A 24,666-nucleotide genomic window follows, 5' to 3' on the forward strand; every position below is an offset into this window, starting at 1 on the left:
AAAATTATTTAAAAATCTTTTAAAAATCTTTTTAAAAATCATTTCAAAATTGTTTAAAAATCTTTTTAAAAATCATTTCAAAATTATTTAAAAATCTTTTCAAAAATGAATTTCAAAAATTATTTAAAAAATTATTTAAAAATCTTTTCAAAATTATTTAAAAAATCATTTCAAAATTGTTTAAAAATCTTTTTAAAAATCATTTCAAAATTATTTAAAAATCTTTTCAAAAATTATTTAAAAAATTATTTAAAAATCTTTTCAAAATTATTTAAAAATCTTTTCAAAAATCAATTTCAAAAATTATTTAAAAATCTTTTCAAAAACCATTTCAAAATTATTTAAAAATCTTTTTAAAAATCATTTCAAAATTGTTTAAAAATCTTTTTAAAAATCATTTCAAAATTGTTTAAGAATCTTTTTAAAAAATCATTTCAAAATTTTAAAAATCTTTTCAAAAATCAATTTCAAAATTATTTAAAAATCTTTTCAAAAATCATTTCAAAATTGTTTAAAAATCTTTTTAAAAATCATTTCAAAATTGTTTAAAAATCTTTTTAAAAATCTTTTCAAAATTATTTAAAAATCTTTTCAAAAATCATTTCAAAATTATTTAAAAATCTTTTAAAAATCATTTCAAAATTATTTCAAAATATTTTCAAAAATCAATTTCAAAATTATTTAAAAATCTTTTCAAAAACCATTTCAAAATTATTTAAAAAATCTTTTTAAAAATCATTTCAAAATTATTTAAAAATCTTTACAAAAATGAATTTCAAAATTACTTAAAAATCTTTTCAAAAATCAATTTCAAAATTATTTGAAAACTTAAAATTCAAAATTATTTGAAGACCTTAAATCTCAATCAATAAACATGGTGTCTGCTTCAATCACGCTATCTCCATTAAAAAGAAACCAATTCAACTACTTCATGTGTAGGAATTGGATCAATGGATGTTGGATAGTGGATGCTCCAGACATATGACTGGAGATAAATTGAAGTTTACCAAACTCAAGTACAAGAGTCTAGGATCAGTTGCATTCGGCAACAACGGTAAACTTAAAGTAATCGGAAAAGGTAATATTGAACTTAGTTCCGATTTCATTATTCGAAATGTTTTATTGGTTGAAAATTTTAACTTTAATTTACTAAGTATAAGTCAATTGTGTGACAGCGGATACCTAGTTAATTTCGATAAATCTGGATGTCTAGTTAAAAATATTGAGCATCCAGAAATTAAGCTTAAGGGACTTAGAAAAAATAACATCTACACAATTGATTTATCAATTTCCTCAATAAAGTATCTCCTGACACAGCAAGAGGAAACCCAACTGTGGCACAGAAGGCTGGGTCACACATACACAAGACTTATTTCAAAAATAAGTCAAAATGGTCTAGTTAGAGGTTTGCCCAAATTAAAATTTATTGAAAATTCAATCTGTGATGCATGTCAAAAAGGAAAACAAACCAAGTCAACCCACAAGTCAACTAACCTAGAAAGATCCAACACCATACTTGAGCTTCTTCACCTTGATCTATTTGATTCACATGGAGCCAAATCACTAAACAAGAACCAATATTGCTTAGTGATAATTGATGACTACTCTAGGTACACTTGGGTGAAATTTCTAAAAACAAAAGATGAAACCTATGAAATATTTAGTAATTTTTGCAACTTAACGGAAAATGAAAAAGATACTAAAATTAAAAGAATAAGAAGTGATCACGGAGGGGAATTTGAAAATCATAAGTTCACCCAATTTTGTAAAATAAATGGATACCAACATGAATTTTCATGTCCTAGAACCCCCCAACAAAATGGACTAGTGGAACGTAAAAATAGAACTTTACAAGAAGCAGCTAGAACTATGTTAAATGAATATCACTTAAATCATCAATTTTGGGCTGAAGCAATAAATACTGCAAATTACATTCAAAACAGAATTTTAATTAATAAATTTCATAATAAAACAGCATATGAACTCTACTATAATAAAATTCCCAATCTAAACTATCTAAAAGTATTTGGGTGTAAAGTTCACATTTTAAATACTAAAGATTACTTAGGAAAATTTACACCCAAATCTAACCAAGGAATATTCTTAGGATACTCCTCAACCAGTAGAGCCTTTAGAGTATTTAATCAAAATACCTTGAAAGTTGAAGAAACAACTAATGTAATATTTGATGAAGAAAACAATTTACCTAATATAAATGAAAATATTGACACTAATCCTAGAGCAGCAGACGATGATGAAATCCAATCTAACCTTAATGAGTCAGAAGAACCAGTTTCTGACTCACAAATAAGACCAACTAGAATAAGCTCCTCTCACCCACCTGACCAAATTTTGGGTGACCCAAACCGAGGAGTCAGAACTAGATCGTCCTATAGAAACCTTAGTCAGATTGCTCTAATTTCTAAAATTGAACCTAAAACTATAGAAGAAGCCCTGCCTGATCCAGACTGGGTCATTGCGATGCAGGAAGAATTAGCCCAATTTGAGAGAAACCAGGTCTGGGACCTTGTACCTAAACCCATAGATAAATCAATAATAGACACTAAATGGGTTTTTAGGAACAAGTTGGATGATCACGGTGATATAGTAAGAAACAAAGCAAGGTTAGTAGCCAAAGGGTTTAGTCAAGTCGAAGGCTTAGACTATGATGAAACTTATGCTCCAGTAGCTAGACTCGAGTCCATTAGGATGTTATTAGCCTATGCAGCCAATAAAGGATTCAAATTGTACCAAATGGACGTTAAGTCAGCCTTTTTAAATGGTTTTATCAAGGAAGAGGTCTACGTAAGCCAACCTCCAGGGTTTGAAGACATAGACTACCCTAATCACGTATTTAAATTAAAAAAGGCACTATATGGACTAAAACAAGCCCCTAGAGCATGGTATGAAAGATTATCTAATTACTTAATATCCAAAGAATTTAACCAAGGACAAATCGATCCTACTTTGTTCGTGAAAACCATAGGAAAAGACATCTTTATAGCCCAAATTTATGTTGACGACATAATCTTTGGTTCAACCAATTCAAAATTCTTAAAAGAATTCGTCAAATTAATGGAAAATGAATTTGAAATGAGTATGGTTGGAGAACTTAATTTCTTCTTAGGTTTACAAATTAAACAAACTAAAGATGGAATCTACATTTATCAAACTAAATATGCTAAAGAGTTAATTAAAAAATTCTGTATGGAAAATTCAAAAATAATAAATACTCCAATGGCAACCAACATAAACATTGACTCTGACCCTGAAGGAAAACCAGTTGACTCAAAATACTATAGAAGTGCCATAGGTAGCTTACTCTATCTAACTGCAAGTCGACCCGACATATTATTTGCAGTAGGTATGTGTGCAAGATACCAATCCTGTGCAAAAGAGTCACACCTAACATATGTTAAAAGAATACTGAGGTATATTAAAGGAACTCTAAATGTAGGACTTTGGTATCCAAGAACTTGCACTTTTGACCTTTATGGCTATTCTGATTCAGACTATGCCGGGTGCAAGCTAGACAGAAAAAGTACAAGTGGTGGCTGCCAGATTCTAGGTCAGTGCCTAGTAAGTTGGTCAAGCAGAAAGCAACATTGTGTTGCTCTATCCACTACAGAAGCTGAATACATAGCTCTAGGAGAATGTGCATCTCAATTGTTATGGATGATGCATACACTAAAAGACTATCAACTAGACTATAAAAATACTAAAATTTTTATTGATAATATCAGCTCAATTAATCTGACCAAAAATCCTATACACCACTCTAGGACCAAACACATAGAGGTAAAACACCACTTTGTAAGGGATCATGTAGCTAAAGGTGAAATTGCACTCAACCACGTTGAGTCCAAATCAAACCTAGCTGACATTTTTACAAAACCCTTACCTGAACTTGAGTTCAGTGGACTTAGAAGGCAAATAGGAATGTGTTGGGTAGAATAGATATCTTAGTATTATTATTTTGTTTTCAAATTCTAGGAAAAACAGTTTTCAAAACTCCAATTTTACTAGACTTTCAAAAGTTGGGTTTAGTCTAGGATTTCCCCCTAGATATCATGTTCCCCTAGAATTAAGCCAGAGCATCTCACAAAACACCTAGGTTTACCTTGATTGTGATTGAAAAACATAGAATGATGTGAGATGCATAGGGTATAGCCTGGACTCAAGAATGCTTATATCTGTGCATCAATATGAGTCTGGGCGTTAAATATGCAATAAACATTAATCAAGTTAAAGTTCTCCAGCTCTAGTCAAGTCTATTTGGACCTAAATAACTTAAACTTGACTAACCTAGTAAAAGCTATTGTCCTATAGACAATCAGCAAGTAACTGAAGGTTAGACAGTTGGCAAAAGACACTCAATTTCTATGTTCAAGAATGTTTTATTCTCTATGGCTCTGATACCTAACATATAAACATGACTTATGCTTGGACTTAAGGACCAACTGAACTTAAATGAATAAACCTGTCCACCTTAACTTCCAAACTCTGTTGACCATTGCTAACTTTAATAATGTACAACCCCTTACACATTGCCCATTTTTTTAATTATGGCAAAGGGGGAGAGTAGCAAAAATATAGTCAATATAAAATTCAAAGTTAAAAATATAAAAAGTTAAAAATTAAGGGGGAGCAAAAGTTAAGGGGGAGCCAAAACTTAAGGGGGAGTATATAGGGCAAAATTTACTTTAGTTACCTTGTTCATCTATACTTAGCAAATTTTGCCTGTGTTTAAAATGACTATCTATTCGCTTGTTTACTTAACTTTGAATTTGTGTTGCCATAATCAAAAAGGGGGAGATTGTTGGTGCGGGAAGCATTCGACGATCGAACTCGTGTTTTGATAATGGCAAAGAATTCAAAGTTAAGATGTTTTTTAGTCTAACAAGTCTACTTGAGGATTTCAGGAAAGTCCTAGCTGCGGTTAGGCAAAGGGAAAACCCTAGGGGGCGGTAACCCTACGTCATAGGGGGTGGTAACCCTATGCGGAAAGTCTTGGCAGGTCGAGGGCTTCAGGCAAAAGTCCTAGGGGGTGGTAACCCTAGGTGAAAAATCCTGGTGTCGCGAACCAGGTGAAAGACTGGACTAGCCGGGGAAACGGATGTCCAGCAGAAAGTCCGGAAGCATCGGGTGCTGAGCAAAAGTCCAGTCGATCTGGAGGATCGGCTGGCAACAGGTAAATCTCCTGAGTGGAGTAGGTGAGGACGCGTTCCCCGCAGAGGGAACAGTAGGCGTCGGGTCGACCTAGGGTTTCCGGCTGGAAATCCAAAGTCAGACTCGGACAGTCCGAAGACTGTCGTTTATTCCTTACTATGTTTTATCATATTCTAACACTGTCTTGCAGGGTATTTTGCTCGGACTAACCTTTGTTTGCAGGTGAGGAACCTGTTGGAAAAAGAGTGTCCGGGCGCCCGGAATGGATCCGGACTTTCTGCTGGACATCCACTTCCCCGGCTACCCGGAGCTGCGAATACGACCATCCTGAAGTGCTGCAAGTACACCCCGACGACCCGGAGCTCAGTCTTTTCGATTCTACATTGTTGTTGGTATATTTTATTATTGTACTTGCAATCTGTAACTATTTAACGGATTTATAGTTGTTGCCCACTGAAAGCGATCAAGGATCGCGGCCCTTCGAGTAGGAGTTGCCTTAGGCTCCGAATGAAGTAACTCCTTCGTGTCTGTGTCTCTTAACTTAATTTCCGCTGCATTAACTCTTACGTTTTACGATTCCGATAATCGAACGATTTTAGCCACGAGCGCTATTCACCCCCCCCTCTAGCGCGGTCTCGATCCAACACTAGATTCGAATTACAAAATTTTCACAAGTTCAGGATTGCAAGTGAGACCATTAGAAACGGGATTTCAAAAGAAAAATCAAACCAGAACTAAAGTAAGAAATGCAAACAAGAATAAAGTGCAATATATCTATCAGATCTTTAGATCTGAGCAAGTTCAAGAACAAATCAAAGTAAATTGCAAACAAAGTAAACATTCCTCATCACAAACCCTTGCTGCAAGCTTCTCCTCCCTGCCGTGAAACAAAATAACCACTGGGAACGCCTCTCGAGCTGTTGGCTTTGAATCTAGAGCTTCCAACTAATCCATCCGATCGTTCATAGCCACTGGGAACGCCTCTCGAGCTCACAACCAGATGGAGTCCTCAACGCACGAAGAAACAGAGGCTGAATCTGAAATTTTGCATCACTTGATTGACTAATCAAATCCACTCAAGTGCAGCATATGGAATGAGGATGGAATGAAATCTGGAGCTACTTGGAACGTCTCTCGAGCTCCGGTGTCTAGTGAAGATTGCAGATAAGGGGAACACCTCTCGAATTTGGATCGCGGAAAGGAATCAGAACTCAAACGTGCAGACTGGGAACACCTCTGCCGCTCTCTGTGTCCTCGGACGGTGATCGTCGGAGCTCAAGAATCTCCGCCGGTGAAGAATACTAGCATCTGGATCTGGAATTGGAATGGGAACTGCGACCGTCGCGCGAAGAAGAAGAAACTACAGTGGAAAATCGCGAACGCCCGAGCCCAATCTACACTGTAGCTTCTTGTGACATTTAAACCCTCCTCAAAACTGATCAGACGGCTAAGAATTCTCGGAGCTTGATCAACAGCTGGATTGTCTCGGATCTGGATCAAACTTCCTGGATCTTCATCAACGGATGTGATATGATCCTCATTAGGTCGGATGGACCAAATTCTTGACGGATGGCTCAGATCTCTCTGATCTTCAATGCACTGTCCAAATCGATCCAGAGCTTGATTGACTTGTTTAGCCCTGGATTTGAGCCCAAATGTGGTCTGATCTGATCGGGTCCATGACCCTTTTGATGCCTACAAAATAAGAATCAAATATTAGCACCAATTACCATGATAATAAGTCAATTTGTAATTAAGTCCAAGATAAAATGAAATTATGAAATGTAGAGTAAATATGACTTTAAGCTATGAAAATATCATTAAAAACATGCATTATGAACCAAACTAATGTAGCAACATCATGGTTATCAGGGCCTCTAGTCAATGAGGGCACCTGAAATGGTCAATCATAGCAGTTGGCCATTCTTCCTTCCGCTCACCTCGGTAATGATCTGATTGTCCAAGGTTGAGCTCACCTGAACCCAACTCTGACCTTATCCTTGAGCAGACTTCCTCTCAGTCTTTCGCCCTTCAGATGCACTGCGTGCATCCTTCACTCCACCAATGCACTCTTCAGTAGCTCCTCGTCCTTTGATGTATGGAGCCCATCGACTCCCTTCCCATGTCATCCTTCTCTCTCGCTGCATCTTCTGCTCAACTTCTTGTATTCCTAAGTCCTTGTACACTTAGACACAAGGTCTTAAACATGCAGGGCCTACCTTAAGTTGGTTGATCAACATCAAAATTAACTCAGGATACTTATAGAAAGCATGTTATTTTTTACAGCTGACACGATGATGTGGGCATCATTGAACAAGGTGATGAAACTTATTGTGGCAGAACTAGAAGCGCGTAAAGTAGCCATCCTTGATCTTACCAAGGTGGTCCATGAGGAAGAAGCACTACCGACTCCAACTACTGCCCCAACAGAAGTGGCTCCCCAATTGGTGGCGAGAGTGCCAAGAGCGACGGGAGAGTCGAGGTCTCCTGCCCATCATTCCAGCGCTTTGAGATCAATTTCGTCCGCGGAGTTGGAAGCCTCTCAAAATTTCAAGGAAAACACATCGCTCGTCTGGACCCTCGGTTAACCACTTGGGCCCATCTGCCTCCTCACAAGTCCAAGCCAAATCCCCATGTCCACTAATTCATTCGCCAATTTAACCACCAGACACACTAGTCGAGTTGGAGAGCGACCCGATTATTGCCAATTTTCCCATGGTACCAATTTTCCTATCCCCTGTCGAATCAAGAACTTTCCACATGGAAGAGGGTCCCTCGTATGATCCCATGGATTTGAGTCCTTCGAGTCATTAAGAGGATTTTCCAAGTGAAGAAGGCATCCCTTTCACAATGGAGCTATCTCAAGACCTAGTTCAAGAAGAGCATAGGTTGGACCTCACCCTTTATGGTCCAACAACAATCGTATGGAAGAACGAGGAAGAAGCGGTTGAGGACATGCCCATCCGAGTTTTAGTAGAGGAACTTCTGCAGGATGGAGCTCAGCATATGCCCCAACTGATGATATTTGGCTAGCAATACCCTGAGATTCATTAGGACTGACGAGATCTATAAGCCCGCATAGCTGAACTAGACACCTAGTTAGCCGCAACCCCTTCTTAAGAAGTTTTGGTCATAACTCAAGAGGAAGTAATCACCACACAATCAAAAGTTGATCGTCTGAAAGGAGGCGACCGTTTAGGCTCATTTGGAGGCCAACCAGAGGAAGCTTGTGCTTCTGAAAGTGGAACTAGGAGCCACTCGAGGGAGATTGAGTTGGCCAAGGCCCTAACAGAAGCCCTAAGATGCAATTTGGAGGTCACCCTTGTCTCAGTCGAGAATGCTTGGGTTGAGGTGCGAGGCCAAGAGATATCCTTAGCAAAACTACAAGCATCCATGGTGATGCTTGAAGCCCAAAAAGATTAGTTGGAGGGCAAGGTGTCTGAGCTTGAGGAGCATCAGACAGGAGAGGATGAGTGCTGGGCCACCAAGAAGAAAGAATTTTTGCGATGAAAGGAATTCTATGATATGGTCATCACCTGCCTCGTCCGAATGGTGCATCATGAAATTGATGGTGCCATTAAGCAACTAGTGGAAAATGGAAAGCTTCCCATCGACTCCCCCCTCCCAGTCATTGACCTTCTAAAGATCATAGAGAGCATCCCTAATGAAGATGCTACTAATTTTTTAGATGTATTTATCTAGTGTTCATCCTTTGTAATAGTTTCTTTCAAATATGATGAACATTAGGGAAAGTTGTCTTGCTTTTTGCTACAATTTGTAGAGACTAAGGAGGATCTCGACCCTAACTATATTTGAGTTCGAGGGAGTTTGGGTACTGAAAAAGACAAGTGATACGGTACTCACTTGAATCTTGTTCAAAGAGGAATCTGCTACTGTAGCCTAGAGAATCTAAACCTCAACTAGTTTGAATCGGGAGAATTTGGACCTTAAAAAGGACAATGTGATATGGTACTCACTCGACCCTTGTATGAAAGGGATGTTGGATCGCAAGAGATCGAGGGGGGGGGGGCGTGAATCTCGATGTTTTCAAACACTTCTTTTCTTTTGTTAAAACTAGAGTGCACAACAAAATAAAATAAATAGAAAGACAAGACAAGCTTATTTTTACTTGGTTTGAAGCTTTCAATAACTCTTACTCCAAGACCCACAATTGTCGATCACTTTCGTTGGACAATCCACTAAATGATTAAATGATATTACAATGTGTACAATATGCAAGTGAAATAAAGTATACCGACAACAAATGAATACAAGATGAAGTGTAGGTTGTCAGAAGCCTTCCAACGTTATAGTAATCGCAGCTTGCACAAATAGTGAATGAGCATAGCAGAAAATCAGAAGGCAAAAGTTCTACCTGGCTTAGAGCTCGAGGGCTTCTTTTATAGTTCTCGATCCGTCGATTGATAAGAGGTTCCATCGACTGATCTTTCTATCTATCGACTAATCTCTGATCTTTCCTTGATTACTGTAATCCAATCCATTCTATCCTAGAAATCTTATTGTTTTGTCGATGGATCAAATTCTTTTTGTCGACTGAACATATTTTTACCTTTTATGCTCTGATTCGAATCTTGATTAATTTTGAAAATATATTGATTTGTTGACTGAACACTCTTGTCCGTCAACAAAATAAAAAATTCCATTTTCATTCTGGATCGAATCTTGATATTCTAGTTTTTCAAGGAACCGTCGACTGAACACTCTTTTCCGTCAATGGAACTATCCTACAAAAAATAGATTAAAAAATTTATCCTACAAAACAAAGTTAGAGCATAAACCTGCAAAATAATATTAGTACAAATATAGTATGATTGATTAAGATAGTTAGGACTGTCTTAATAAACTTAGAAACCTTCGTTGGTTTCTTTAGTTGAATCAGCATCTAAGGTTTGTCCCTACTAGGACACGATGTCACTACACTATGACCAGTAACTTACCTTAATTCACCTGTCAAACATAGAGTCATCCAAACCTATTTTGGACTTAATGACTCAGCATCAGATCAACTGCCAAGACTTCCACTTGACTTGATATCAGGTCCTCCAAACCTATCGAGACTATATGCCAGATGTCAGGTCCACTTGATCCATCTAGACTTTCTACCTAGTTCCACTGTCACTCCCTGGAGGAGTCCCAGCCTGATAAACGGACTACATCTTGAACCTTATGACAACATATGAAACCTGAATACATAGCCACATAGTTGAACAAGAATAATAACATCAGCCCACAGAGTTAGAAACAACCACAACTATGCAAGATAAATAGCAACCCACACTGCTAAGAGAAAAATACAACGAAAGATATAAGGTAAACTATATGAACAAAACAATCGACTATGAGTTGATCTGGCTTGACACAACAACCATCAAACTGAACACAAGACAAAAATCCGCACTCAAGTTAATTATTACATGAACATATTGTTAAAGTGTATACTAAAAGCCTAGCTTTTGTATAAACATTTATTTAGAAATAAAGAATCATAATGGTCAAATATCTATATTTATTTGTTAAATATAATTTGTTCAATTAATTTATATAGTAGACAACATGATGTGTGGTGTCACACACAGAAGATCATGTTGTCGGTTCTTTATAAATTATAAATAGTTGCTCGCGACTAAGATGGAAAGGAACAAAACGTTGAAGTAGTCGTAGTGTAATTAAGTATTAGTTTATCTTAACTAATAAATTACACTGATATACTCTAAGTGTATTGAGTAGGATCATTTTAGGTAAGTTCTTTTTGTACTGACTTTATAAAAGAACTAGACTTTAGTTATTATGGAAGTGTGTGCTCTTAATCCTAATATGATAATAAACACATATATTTAGTATTTATTTCTTTGACTTATCAATGAGTGAGATTTAACTCGATAAGTCAATAAGCCCAATAAGTTGGGAAATGATATTACTTATAGTGTGTGTTGTTGATTATAGAAGGAATCTGTGTCCTAGTTATCTAGGTTGAGAATGTCCCCAAGAGGAGCTCATAAGGATTGTCATATTAAACCCTGCAGGTGGACTTAGTTCGACATGACAATGAAGTTGAGTGATACTATTCTTGGAGCTAGATATTAATTAAGTGAGTTGTCAGTAACTTACTTAATTAGTGGACATTCGTTATCTTAAACACAGGGAGACTAACACACTCATGATAATAAGGAGCCCATAATGTAATTTGGGATTGGTGCGATAGTGCGATAATAACTCTCTAGTGGAATGAGTTATTATCGATGAACTTGAATTGTGTGTTCGGGGCGAACACGGGATACTCAAGCTCATCAGGAGGCCAAAACCAATTTCTCCTCTAGGTCCCTGTCGTAGCCTCATTAAAGCCTCAAGTCCATCCAAATATAAGCCCATCTTGGTGTCCAAGAAGGGGGCCGACTCAATGCTTGGTGACCAAGCAAGAACCGGCCACATTGTCCTCTTAAGGGGCCGACCCCTTGCTTGGTGCCCAAGCAAGAGGGGGCCGACCACATTAATTCAAACAAGGAGGGGTGTTTTGAATTTTTAAAATCTTCTCTTTATAGAAAACTACAAGTTGTAAAAGAGAGATTTTAAATTTAAAAAACTTTCCTTATTTGAATTAGGCCACATGTTTTAAAAGAAAGTTTAAAAGTTTTAAAACTTTCCTTTTTTAACCATCCTCATGGTTTAAGAAAAAAAGGAAGAGAAGTTTTAAAATTTAAATTTTCTATCACCATGTTAAAAAAGGAAATTTTTTAAAGAAGTTTTGAATTTTAAAACATGGTTTTAATTTTTGAAACTTTCCTTTTTTAACTTCCGCTTTAGAAAATTAGAAGAGAGCTTGTAAAATTTTATAAGAGGATTATAAATTTTTTACAATAGTTATTTTTCCTTCCTTATAGGGGCCGACCACCATTGTTTGGTGCCCAAGCAAGGGGCCGACCATTAGGATTAAATCATCATCCAATCAAATTAAAACTAATCTATGATTGATGATTTATTCAATCAAGAGAAAAGAAAAGGAAAAATTAAAAGGGAAAAGGAAAAACATGAGGAAGATTTTAATTTTTTGTAAAAAGTTTTTCCTTATTTGCCTTGGGAAAATATTATAAAAGAAGGGGAGGAGAGACTTCATGAATTAATAAATTCTTTTTCTCTCTTCTCTCTAGTCTCCTCCTTAGGGCCGGCCCCTAGCTCTTTATCTTGCTAGGGCCGACCACATATTGCTTGTGGTTCTTTTAAGTGGCCAGATACAAGAAGGAGGAGAAGGAGAAGAAGAAGAAGAAGGAGGCATCTAATTCTAGTCTCTTGCTTGTGCTCTCTCATGATGGCTGGATCTCTCCCCTTCCCTTTCCCTTGCTCTCTTTGATTCCTAAATTGGCGGTGGTGGCCGGATTTTAGAGGAAGAAGAAGAAAGCTCTTTGGGTGGTGTTCATCTTGGAGGATCGTCACCCACACGACGTCCAAGGCGAGGCGAGGAATACGACAGAAGATCTTGAGGTCATTAACATACAAAGAGAAGGTATAACTAGTAATTTTCTTCCGCATCATACTAGTTATTTTTCTTTGTATGAATTCCAAACACAAGAGGCATTAGATCTAATTTTTTGAATTAGTTTTTCGAGTTTGTGTTTTCTTTGTTTTCGAATTTGTGATTCGATTGTTCTTTTTGGTTAACCTAGAGTTATTTAAGGAAATTAGATATTAGCTTTCCTTAAAAGGCTTTGTCTAGGCGGTGGTGGTTGCTCACATATCCAAGAAGGCTATGCGCCTCGCCATGCATTCCTGGAAGATAATTTTAGAAATTAATATTTAATGAAATTTATAACATAGGTGGATTTGAATCAATAGTGTTAAGTTCTACTTGCGATTCAAATCTAAACCATTAAGAATAGATAAGTTAAATTTGGAATCAATGATGTTAAGTTTCGTCTGTGATTCCTAATTTAAGTTCTAAAGAACACAATAGGTTATTTGAGGAAAGGTTCGACACTTGTACAAAATTTTTGTATAGTGGAACCGGTACAATTTTCCTAGGACTAACCAACAATTGGTATCAGAGCTAGGGTTTACCTTTGTGTGTTTAGAATTCAAATAGGTTATGCACATGTTATACATAATTTAGGCAGGATAATAGTAGGATGTGCTAACTTTTTGGTTGCAGGCTTCAACTATATGACTTATAGATGTTGTGTGTGATTGGACCCTTGGACATGTCAAGGGCATTATTGTGTGTGTGCATGATTGTATGTAACTAATACTGCAGGAGTTGTATTAGCCCTAGGATTTTAGAATTTTATTTTCGATCTAGATTTCATGTACATTCCCTCGTGGAATACAGGATCGACACATGTAAAATTCTAATTTTATCGTGGATCGGATGCTTGCGAGACATGGTATACGTTTGAAGCACCAGAGGCGCCGCGGAATAAAAAGCAAGATGGATGCGACGTCTCAACCCAATGGTGGTGGCTAAAGATGGCAGCACCTAGGGTTGGAGCACACGGAGGACAGTGATGGAAAATGCCATAATAGTCGGAAAAATAATTTTCATATTTATTGCTTTTATTTACTGTGATGTGTATGTATGCATGTGATGTATGCTAGGATAGTTTAAAATTCCTCACTTTAAATAACTAAGTGGAAGAGAGATTTATTTTAATAAATTCCATGGACTCCATTACTAGTTTGTAAGTGATGTAAACAAACTTGCGCGTTGGCTCTGAGTGCCTTCCTCCATATCAGATGAGTTTGTTTGCGGATCACTAGATCAAACTTCCATTTAGGATGACTATAGGAAATTAATTAAGAGCGTGTGATCTTCTCCATCGGAAGGGGCACAATATTATTAATGGACTTAGTGTCAAGTAATGGTAAACACTTAGGCAAGTTTAATAGTATCCTCCCCATCGGAGTCACTGCTATTATTTGTGTGACCAAAGGAAAACTAACTATTAATTTGTCAAAATGATAAGTTGACAAGATAATAAAATTAAAACCCCCTCTTACAAATGTCGAGTTTTTGAATACGCCCACACTATCGTGGCATACAAAATTCACGGTGTATGACGTAATTTTATTTGTCAGGATGACAAGAAAATAAAATTAATGGGAAAAACTCCTCTTACAAATGTTTGGTTTTGTATACGTCCACACTATCGTGGCATACAAAATTCACGGTGTTTGAGGTAATTTATTTGTCATAAAGATTTATTAACAAGATAATTAATGGGTAAAACCCTCCTCTTACAAATGTTTGAATTTGTATACGTCCACACTATCGTGGCATGCAAAATTTCCGGTGTTTAAGGTGTTGGTGAATTTAAATAATATTGTTTGAGGAATCAATGTTATTTTAAATTCAAAGTTTTGACCAAAATATTTGATCAAAGATAGACCAACTATTAATTTTATTTGTCATGAAGTTAGGATGACGAGATAATAAAATTAATGGACAAAATCTCCTTTTTGAATTTGTATACGTCTACACTATCGTGGCATACAAAATTCACGGGGATTTTAAAGTGTTGGTCTTGAACAAATATTTTTGTAATTCTTAGGATTTTAAATGTTTGTCAATCCCCTAGTTGTTATACTATAGAAAAGACTTAGAAGTCCCAATTATAATGATAGGACTTGAACATTAAGGTAGACTGTCCTCTTAGAACTGAGAATAATATAGGTGTATTTAATTCATTAGTTGTTGAAACATGTTTAGTGGTGTTATCTACCAGTACCTGGAGTGTAGATACATATGTCACTAATCATGTCTACAATTCATTGCAGGGTTCCAGGAAACCCAACAGCTACATGAAAAGGAAAACACCGTCTACATGGACACTACTACAAAAGTAGCAGCTGTTGCAGTGAGATGTTATTCTCTGATAGGAATAAAATATGGATTTTCAGAAATTATCTTTACGTACTAAGTTTTGAAAGAATCTGATTTCGGTTTCTAAACTATTAAAGAATAGATATTCTGTCTATTTTGATAACAAACTTGTTTTCAAGAAAAATAGGGAAGTTATCTGTTCTGGTACGTTGGTTGACAATTTATAATCCAATAACTCCCACGATGCAATAAATGGAAATTAATAACACATTTTCTAACTTTAATAAGAGAAAGTAACCTTCAGAAATGAACCAATCATATTTTAGGCATCTAAGGCTAGGTTATTTTAACTTGAGTAGGATTCAAAGGATAATAACCAATGAACTCTTGGGTTCATTGGTAGTGGAAATCTTTCCAACCTGCGAGTCTCGCTTGGAAGGAAAAATAACCAAGAAGCTTTTAAGTCTAAGGGGTATGGAGCCAAAGATATGTTGGAATTGGTTCATTCTGATTTGTGTAGACCTTTGACTATCCAGGCAAGAGGTTGTTTCGAATATTTCGTCTCTTTTATAGACAACTATTCGAGATAAGGATACATTTACTTGACGCGCCACAAGTCTAAGTGCTTTGATTAGTTCAAAGAGTACTAGGCTGATGTGGAGTAACGTCAAAGTAAAAGTATCAAGACACTACGGTGAAATTGTAGTAACGAGTACCTCTTAGGAGAGTTTAGGAGTCACTTATCAGAAGTCAGGATTTAATCCCAACTAACTGCACCTGGTACATCCCAACAGAATGGTGTAGTAGAAAGAAGGTATAAGGCTCTTATGGAATAATTAGATCGATGATGAGTTATTCAGAAAATTACCAAATTCATTTTAAGGATATACATTGGAAACGGAAGTGAACATAGTACCTTCTAAGTCAGAACTCTCTACTCCCATAGAATTGCAGAATAGACGTAAGCCTAGTCTGAAGCATATTTGGATTTGGGTAGTCTAGCACATGAGAGACACTGATAAGTTGGACATGAGTTCACTTGTTTGTGAGTTATCCTAGAAAAATGAAAAGAGGTTTATAGTCCTTAAAATCGGAAGGTCATTGTTGGCATCAATGCCCGATTTTAGAAAAGGACTATACTATGAACCACAAGCCCATGAGTAAAAATTATTCTTAAGGAAATTAAAGGACACGTCTAATCTAGTACCAACTATACAAGATGAAATATCACAAGAAACTGCAACACGTATCACAAATGATACACAATTACAGAAAGTGTCTCGTCGTAGTGGGAGGGTTATTAGGCAACTTAAAAGATTCAGGCTTTGGGAGAGTCTTTGGACTTGATCCCTGGTGGACATGAACCTGATCCCCGGACATATGACGAAACACTCCGAGATAAAGATGTAGTATCTTTGCAAAGAGCAATAAATACAAAATTAGAATATATGTATTCTAATAGAGTCTAGGAGCTTATAAAATCACCAAATGGTGTAAAAGCCATTGGGTGAAAATAAGTCTACAATAGGAAAAGAGGGATAGATAGGAAGGTAGAAACTTTCAAAGCAAGATTTGTTGAAAAATGAAACTTTTTCACCGGTAGCCATGCTTAAGTCTATCCAAATTCTTTTATCTATTACTTCTCATATGGACTATGAGATTTAGCAAGTGGATGTCAAGACAGTTTTCCTTAATGGAAGTCTTGAAGAAAACATCCATATATAGCAACCAGAAGGGTTCATTGCAAAGAGCATATTGTGTGTAAGCTCAATCAGTCTATGGACTGAAGTAAAGCTTCAAGGTCTTGGAACATCCAGTTTAATAAAGTAATCCAGACCTATGGATTTATTTTATAACCGAATGAGTCTTGTGTATACAAGAAGTGTGATGGAAACGTGGTGGTATTTCTTGTACTATACGTAGATAACATTTTTGGTAGTTGGAAACAATATCAAAGTGTTGTCAGAAGTAAGGATATGATTGTCCAAACAATTCAATATGAAGGACTTGGGAGAATGCATATATTCTTGGGATCAAAGGGATCGCAAGAAAAGAATATTTTACTTATCCCAAGCTTCATATATCAAAACAATCCTTGCTCGTTTTAAGCATGCAAAACTCCAAGAAAGGTTTCTTACCTTTTCAGCATGGAGTAGCTTTATCTAAAGAGATGTCTCCGAAGACATCAAAGGAGATAGAGGAAATGAAGACAGTTCCTTATGCTTCGGCTGTTGGAAGCCTAATGTATGCTATGCACGAGATCAAAAATCTATTTTGCCGAGGGCATAGTTAGCAGATATCAAAGTAACCCTGGACAAGGACATTGGACTACGGTAAAGCATATATTGAAGTACCTTAGAGGCACTTGAGATTATATGCTAGCTTACAATGCAGATAATTTGGTCCCTGTGGGTTGCACGGATTTTGACTTCCAATCGGATAGGGACAATAGTAAGTCAACCTCGGGGTTTTGTCTTTACTTTAGGAGGTGAAGTCATAACTATGGAAGAGTGATAAGCAAAGGTGCTTTTTTAGACTCCACCATAGAAGCTGAGTAAGTGGCAGCCTCGGAGGTAGTCATAGAAGCTGTATGGCTCAGATACTTCATGATGGACTTAGACATGTTTTCTGGTTTGCCCAAAAATTATTACAATTTATTGTAATAATAGTGGTGCAGTAGAAAACTCGAAGAAACCATAAGTCCATAAGGCAAGTAAACACAATAGAGCGCAAGTACCACCCAATACGAGAAATCGTATAAATGAGGAGAAGTTGTTGCCGCCTAGATTGCATCAGGTGATGACTTGTAGATCCTTTCACTAAGGTCCTTAAGGCAAGAGCTTTTGATGGGCATGTTGAAGGGTTGGGAATCAGATATATGGCAGCATAGTCTTTTAGTATAAGTGGGAGATTGTTAGAGTGTATACTAAAAGCCTAGCTTTTGTATAAACATTTATTTAGAAATAAAGAATCACAATGGTCAAATATCTACATTTATTTGTTAAATGCTATTTGTTCAATTAATTTATATAGTAGACAACATGGTGTGTGGTGTCACACTTAGAAGATCATGTTGTCGGTTCTTTATAAATTATAAATAGTTGCTCACGACTAAGATGGAAAGGAACAAACCATCGGAATAGTCGTAGTGTAATTAAGTATTAGTTTATCTTGATTAATAAATTACACTGGTATACTCTAAGTGTATTGAGTAGGACCATTTTAGGTAAGTTCTTTTTGTACTGACTAAATAAAAGAACTAGACCTTAGTTATTATGGAAGTGTGTGCTCTTAATCCTAATATAAAAAACAAGCACATATATTTAGTATTTATTTCTTTAACTTATCAAAGGGTAAGATTTAGCTCGATAAATCAATAGGCCCGATAGGTTGGGAAATGATATTACTTATAGTGTGTGTTGTTGTCTATAGAAGGAGTTTGTGTCCTAGTTATCTAGGTTGAGAATGTCCCCAAGAGGAGCTCATAAGGATTGCCATGTTAAACCCTGCAGGTGGGCTTAGTCCGACATGATAATAAAGTTGAGTGGTATTACTCTTGGAGCTAGATATTAATTAAATAAGTTGTCAGTAACTTACTTAATTAGTGGACATTCGTTATCTTAAACACAGGGAGACTAATACACTCATGATAAGAAGGAGTCCATAATGTAATTTGGGATTGGTGCGGTAGTGCTATAATAACTCTCTAGTTGAATGAGTTATTATCGATGAACTTGAGTTGTGTGTTCAGGGCGAACACGGGATACTCAAGCTCATCGGAAGGCCAAAACCCATTTCTCCTCTAGGTCCCTGTCGTAGCCTCATTAAAGCCTCAAGTCCATCCAAATATAAGCTCATCTTGGTGTCCAAGAAGGGGGTCGGTTCAATGCTTGGTGACCAAGCAAGGGCCGGTCACATTGTCCTCTTAAGGGGCCGACCCCTTGCTTGGTGCCCAAGCAAGAGGGGGACAGACCACATTAATTCAAACAAGGAGGGGTATTTTAAATTTTTAAAATCTTCTCTTTATAGAAAACTACAAGTTGTAAAAGAGAGATTTTAAATTTAAAAAACTTTCTTTATTTGAATTAGGCCACATGTTTTAAAAGAAAGTTTAAAAGTTTTAAAACTTTCCTTTTTTAACCATCCTCATGGTTTAAGAAAAAAAGGAAGAGAAGTTTTAAAATTTAAATTTTCTATCATCATGTTAAAAAAGGAAATTTTTTAAAGAAGTTTTAAATTTTAAAACATGGTTTTAATTTTTGAAACTTTCCTTTTTTAACTTCCGCTTTAGAAAATTAGAAGAGAGCTTGTAAAATTTTATAAGAGGATTATAAAATTTTTACAATAGTTATTTTTCCTTCCTTATAGGGGCCGGCCACTCTTGCTTGGTGCCCAAGCATGGGGCCGGCCAATAGGATTAAATCATCATCTAATCAAATTAAAACTAATCTATGATTGGTGATTGATTCAATCAAGAGGAAAGAAAAGGAAAAATTAAAAGGGAAAAGGAAAAACATGAGGAAGATTTTAATTTTTTGTAAATTTTTTTTCCTTATTTGCCTTGGGCAAGTATTATAAAAGAAGGGGATGAGAGGCTTCATGAATTAATAAATTCTTTTTCTCTCTTCTCTCTAGTTTCCTCCTTAGGGTCGACCCCTAGCTCTTTATCATGCTAGGGTCAGCCACATATTGCTTGTGGTTCTTTTAAGTGGCCGGATACAAGAAGGAGGAGAAGGAGAAGAAGAAGAAGAAGGAGGAGGAGGAGGCATCTAATTCTAGTCTCTTGCTCGTGCTCTCTCATGATGGCCGGATCTCTCCCCTTCCCTTTCCCTTGCTCTCTTTGATTCCTAAATTGGTGGTGGTGGCCGAATTTTAGAGGAGGAAGAAGAAAGCTCTTTGGATGGTGTTCATCTTGGAGGATCGTCGCCCGCACGACGTCCAAGGTGAGGCGAGGAATACGTCAAAAGATCTTGAGGTCATTAACATACAAAGAGAAGGTATAACTAGTTATTTTCTTCCGCATCATACTAGTTATTTTTCTTTGTATGAATTTCAAACACAAGAGGCATTAGAATTAGTTTTTCGAGTTTGTGTTTTCTTTGTTTTCGAATTTGTGATTCGATTGTTCTTTTTGGTTAACCTAGAGTTATTTAAGGAAATTAAATATTAGTTTTCCTTAAAAGGCTTTTTCTAGGCGGCGGTGGTTGCTCCCATATCCAAGAAGGCCATGTGCCTCGCCATGCAGTCCTGGAAAGCCAATTTTAGAAATTAATATTTAATGGAATTTATAACGTAGGTGGATTTGAATCAATAGTGTTAAGTTCCGCTTGCGATTCAAATCTAAACCATTAAGAACAGATAAGTTAAATTTGGAATCAATGATGTTAAGTTCCGTCTGCGATTCCTAATTTAACTTCTAAAGAACACAATAGGTTATTTGAGAAAAGGTTCGACACTTGTACAAAATTTTTATACAGTGGAACCGGTACGATTTTCCTAGTACTAACCAACACATATTTGGAAAACCAAAATATAAGTAAAAACAACAACATAAACAAAACTCTCAATGCAATGTGGGATTGGCAGGCAGGATTCTCAAAGTAACTCCATACATATATCATCTACCTATTACTTGAAGGAAGAAAAATACAATAGGTAGTGAGTCCAAATGACTACGCGAGTAATAGAAGATAATGCATGATAATAATATAAGGAAAGCAAAGGTATACAATCTCAGGAAAATACTTATTACAAAAGTAAGTGTGCCACTATAATCATCTACTAACTAAAGCATAACCAACAATAATAATCCTTTACTAACCTGCTCAACTAGGTGTGACTAATAAATCGATAGTACATATAGTACATCCCAAACTACATGAATAAATACATGACTAACATATAGCAAGTATATAACAAGCACTTATTGCAGGAGAATGTTCTACCAAGGATGGTCCCGTGGGCAGTCAGGGTAAATAAATAGTCACTGTCTATAGGCGAACTCGCTACCATGAATGGTCTCGTAGGAAGATAGGGTAAGTAAACAATCACTATTTATGGGTGAACTCGCTACCATGAATGGTCTTATGGGCAGACAGAGTACATATGTAGTCATCTAGCTACGGATCACACGCGAACTCGCTACCATGAATGGTCTTGTGGCAGTTGTATATATCATGATCGATGATGGATGTCTCAATGATGAGCGGGATAATGGTCGATAGGATATACCAACAGTCACTGATGACTCTCTCAACCATGAGTGAGAGATAATGGTTGACAGGATATACCTGTTAGACCTTTCGAGCCGCAAAAACCACTTTTTTGCGTTGCGAAAACCCCGAAGTTCTTAGCCATTGGATCAGTGCGAAGATAAAATTTTTCATGTACTTAGTTTTTCTACTCTAGATCTACTTTAGATGTACATGTCAAGGGATATACCTTTGAAGCGAAGCCCTTCACAAATCCCGCTCGTCCAAGGTTCTTCGGATCTCAAGTGTGTTCAAGTGGACACACCTCTAGAAGTATCCACACGAGCAAGAGATGGAGAGAACAAACTAAGAGTGTGCTAGCACCCTTAAAAGTCACGGCAAGGATGAGAGGGAGAGGGAAGAAGAGAGGAGGAGGAAGATCACTTGAATGAGCACACCAAAAATTACTCTTACACTTGTAACTCCTCTCCTCTTTAAGTGGTCGGCCACTCATGGAAGACCAAGAGTCATGGCTCTTGGTTTTCCTCATGAGGTGGCACACACTATTGGTGCGGGAAGCATCCGATGATTGAACCTTAGTTTTGATAATGGCAAAAGGATTCAAAGTTAAGTTTAATTATTATCTAATGTGTATGATTGAGTGTTTCAGGAAAGTCCTAACTGTGGTTAGACAGGTGAAAACCCTAGGGGGTGGTAACCCTAGGTGGAGAAAAGTCCTAGCCGCGGTTAGGCAAGGAAAAATCCTAGGGGGTGGTAACCCTAGGTCATAGGGGGTGGTAACCCTATGCGGGAAGTATTGGCGGGTCGGCGCTTCAGGCAAAAATCCTAGGGGGGTAACCCTAGGTTAAAATACTGGTGTCGCGAACTGGGTAGAAGTCTGGATGGGTCGAGGACCGAACATTCAGCATGAAGACCGGAAGCATCGGACGCTGAGCAAAAGTCAGTCGATCTGGAGGATCGTACTGGCAACAGGTAAATCTCCTGAGAGGAGTAGGTGAGGACGCGTTCCTCGGAAGAGGGAACAGTAGGCGTCGGGTCGACCTAAGGTTTCCGGTAGGAAACTCGAAGTCAGACCCGGACAGTCGGGGGGACTGTCAAATTTATTTATATATATTATCTTTTGTGTTCTAACTCTGTTTTACAGGAAACTAATATTTTTGTGCAGGGTTAGATCTGACCGAGATCGGTCGACCGAACCTCAGGATCGGTCGACCGAACCTCTAAGCTAACAGATCATCTCTCCAGAAGTTGGACCGGGCTCGACCAGGGATCGATCGACCGGACCTCGGGATCGGTCGACCGAACCTGGGATAGGTGTCGACTGGATCAAGCCGAGGTGAGGGGGTCAGAGGAGATTAATCGGTCGACCGGACCCTGGGATCGGTCGACCGAACCCAGGGATAGAGTTTGACCAGATCGAAGCGGAGCGACAGATCGACGGATCAGATGCGGTGGAGATCATCTGATCGGTCGACCGAACATGAGGATCGGTCGACCGATCCGCTTTGGGTCAAAGCTGATCCCGAGACTTGGGGATCTGGATCAAACTTTGCAGAGCTATAAGAGGAGGCCTCGAGGTGCAGCTCAATATCGATCTCGAACAGAAGAATATGTGCTTTCCAACGCTGCTCCGAACGCTTTCGACAACACTCTGCAACTCCGACAACCAGCGTCTAAATCTTCATTTCTGATAGTGTCGGTATAATTTTATTATTGCTATTAAACTGTAATACATCTTGTAAGCTTTGCGATATTATAGTTGTTGCCCACCGAAAGTGGTCAACGACCACGGGCCTTCGAGTAGGAGTTGAGATAGGCTCCGAACGAAGTAACTTCTTGGAGTCTTCTATGTGTTTGTTAGTTTATCATTTCCGCTGCGTAACTCTTTTACAATTTCGAAATCGATTGTGAAAGCCACGAGCGCTATTCACCCCCCCTATAGTGCGTCTCGATCCAACACACACTTGAGCTAGCTTTGATGATGTGGAACACCATCATTGGCCGACCCTATGCCATGTCACAAATGAGGTGGCAAATGGACAAGTCAAACTTAACCCTTCATCTTCCCTCTCAAGTCAAGTCAAACTTGACTCATTTATCTCCTATGGTTGATCAAATCTAACCATTGATTCAAGTCAATTTGATTTAATGAATCTCTATTCATTAAATTAAATTGATTCAATGAGTCATAATCTAAATTAGACTCATTCAATACATGAATCAAATTGAGTCCAACTCAATTAGTCTAATTTGGATTACTCTTAATCCAATTTAGTTCATCACATGAACCTAATCCTCTAGGTTCATCAAATGAACCTAATCTCCATCTAATTGCCCTTTGTGTGTGACCCTATAGGTTCTTGTAACATTGGCAATGTTCCTAAATCCATTTAGAAACATAAGTAATGAGCGGTATCTAGAAACACATCATTACTACCCAAGTTACAAGAATGTTGAGACCCAACATCACCTTGTGACTACTAATTGTGACTCTCAAAATATATGATAATGTCCTTCTATCCTTGACATCTAGATTGATCAATCGAGGCATAGACCGTGTCATCCTCATCAATCTATATCTTGAACTCAAAGTAGACTCACTCTAATCAAATGAGCTCAATATCTCATATTGACTCATTTGGGCATGACCATGCACTTAGTGGTCTCACTCTATCAAGAATAATGATGTCACTCCTATCATATAGGAGAGATAGATCTCATCTACATCACTCACATCCCTCCGCATAATTTGTTACATACCCAATAATCGCCTTTATAGTCCACCCAGTTACGGGTGACGTTTGACGAAGCCAAAGTATGCAACTCCTTATGTAGGGAACCATGGTGACTTCAGGTCCAACAACTAATAGTCATACTAATAGTCACATGAGAAAGTATATAATACTCATATAACGATCCATAATACTTTCTCATGGCGGGTGATAACTAAGATTTGACTATATTATTTTAATTCATAATGCATATTTTTCATGATCTATTCATAGCTTAATTTTACATTTTACATCATATTTCAATATTGCATTTGATCTTGGACTTAATTACAAATTAGCCTATTTTCATGGTATTTGATGCTAATATTTGATTCTTATTTTGTAGGCATCAAAAGGGTCATGGACCCGATCAAATCAAATCACATTTGGGCTCAAATCAAGGGCTAATCAAGTCGATCAAGCCTTGGAGTGTTTTGGACCGTCCATTGAAGATCAGAGAGATCTGAGCCATCCGTCAAGAATCTGGTCCATCCGAGCTATGAGGAAGCACATCACAACCATAGATGAAGATCCAAGGGTTTTGATCCAGATCTGAGTTGATCCAGCCGTTGATTAAGCCCAAATTAGTCTCAGCCGTCCGATCAGAGAGGGAGTTATTTAAATAGCGAGAAGCTATAGTGCAGAAGACGGGCTCGGCTTCGTCGCGATTTCTGCTACAATGTTC

The sequence above is a fragment of the Zingiber officinale genome, chromosome 11B, assembly GCF_018446385.1.
Source record: "Zingiber officinale cultivar Zhangliang chromosome 11B, Zo_v1.1, whole genome shotgun sequence".
In the NCBI taxonomy this organism is placed as follows: Eukaryota; Viridiplantae; Streptophyta; class Magnoliopsida; order Zingiberales; family Zingiberaceae; genus Zingiber; species Zingiber officinale.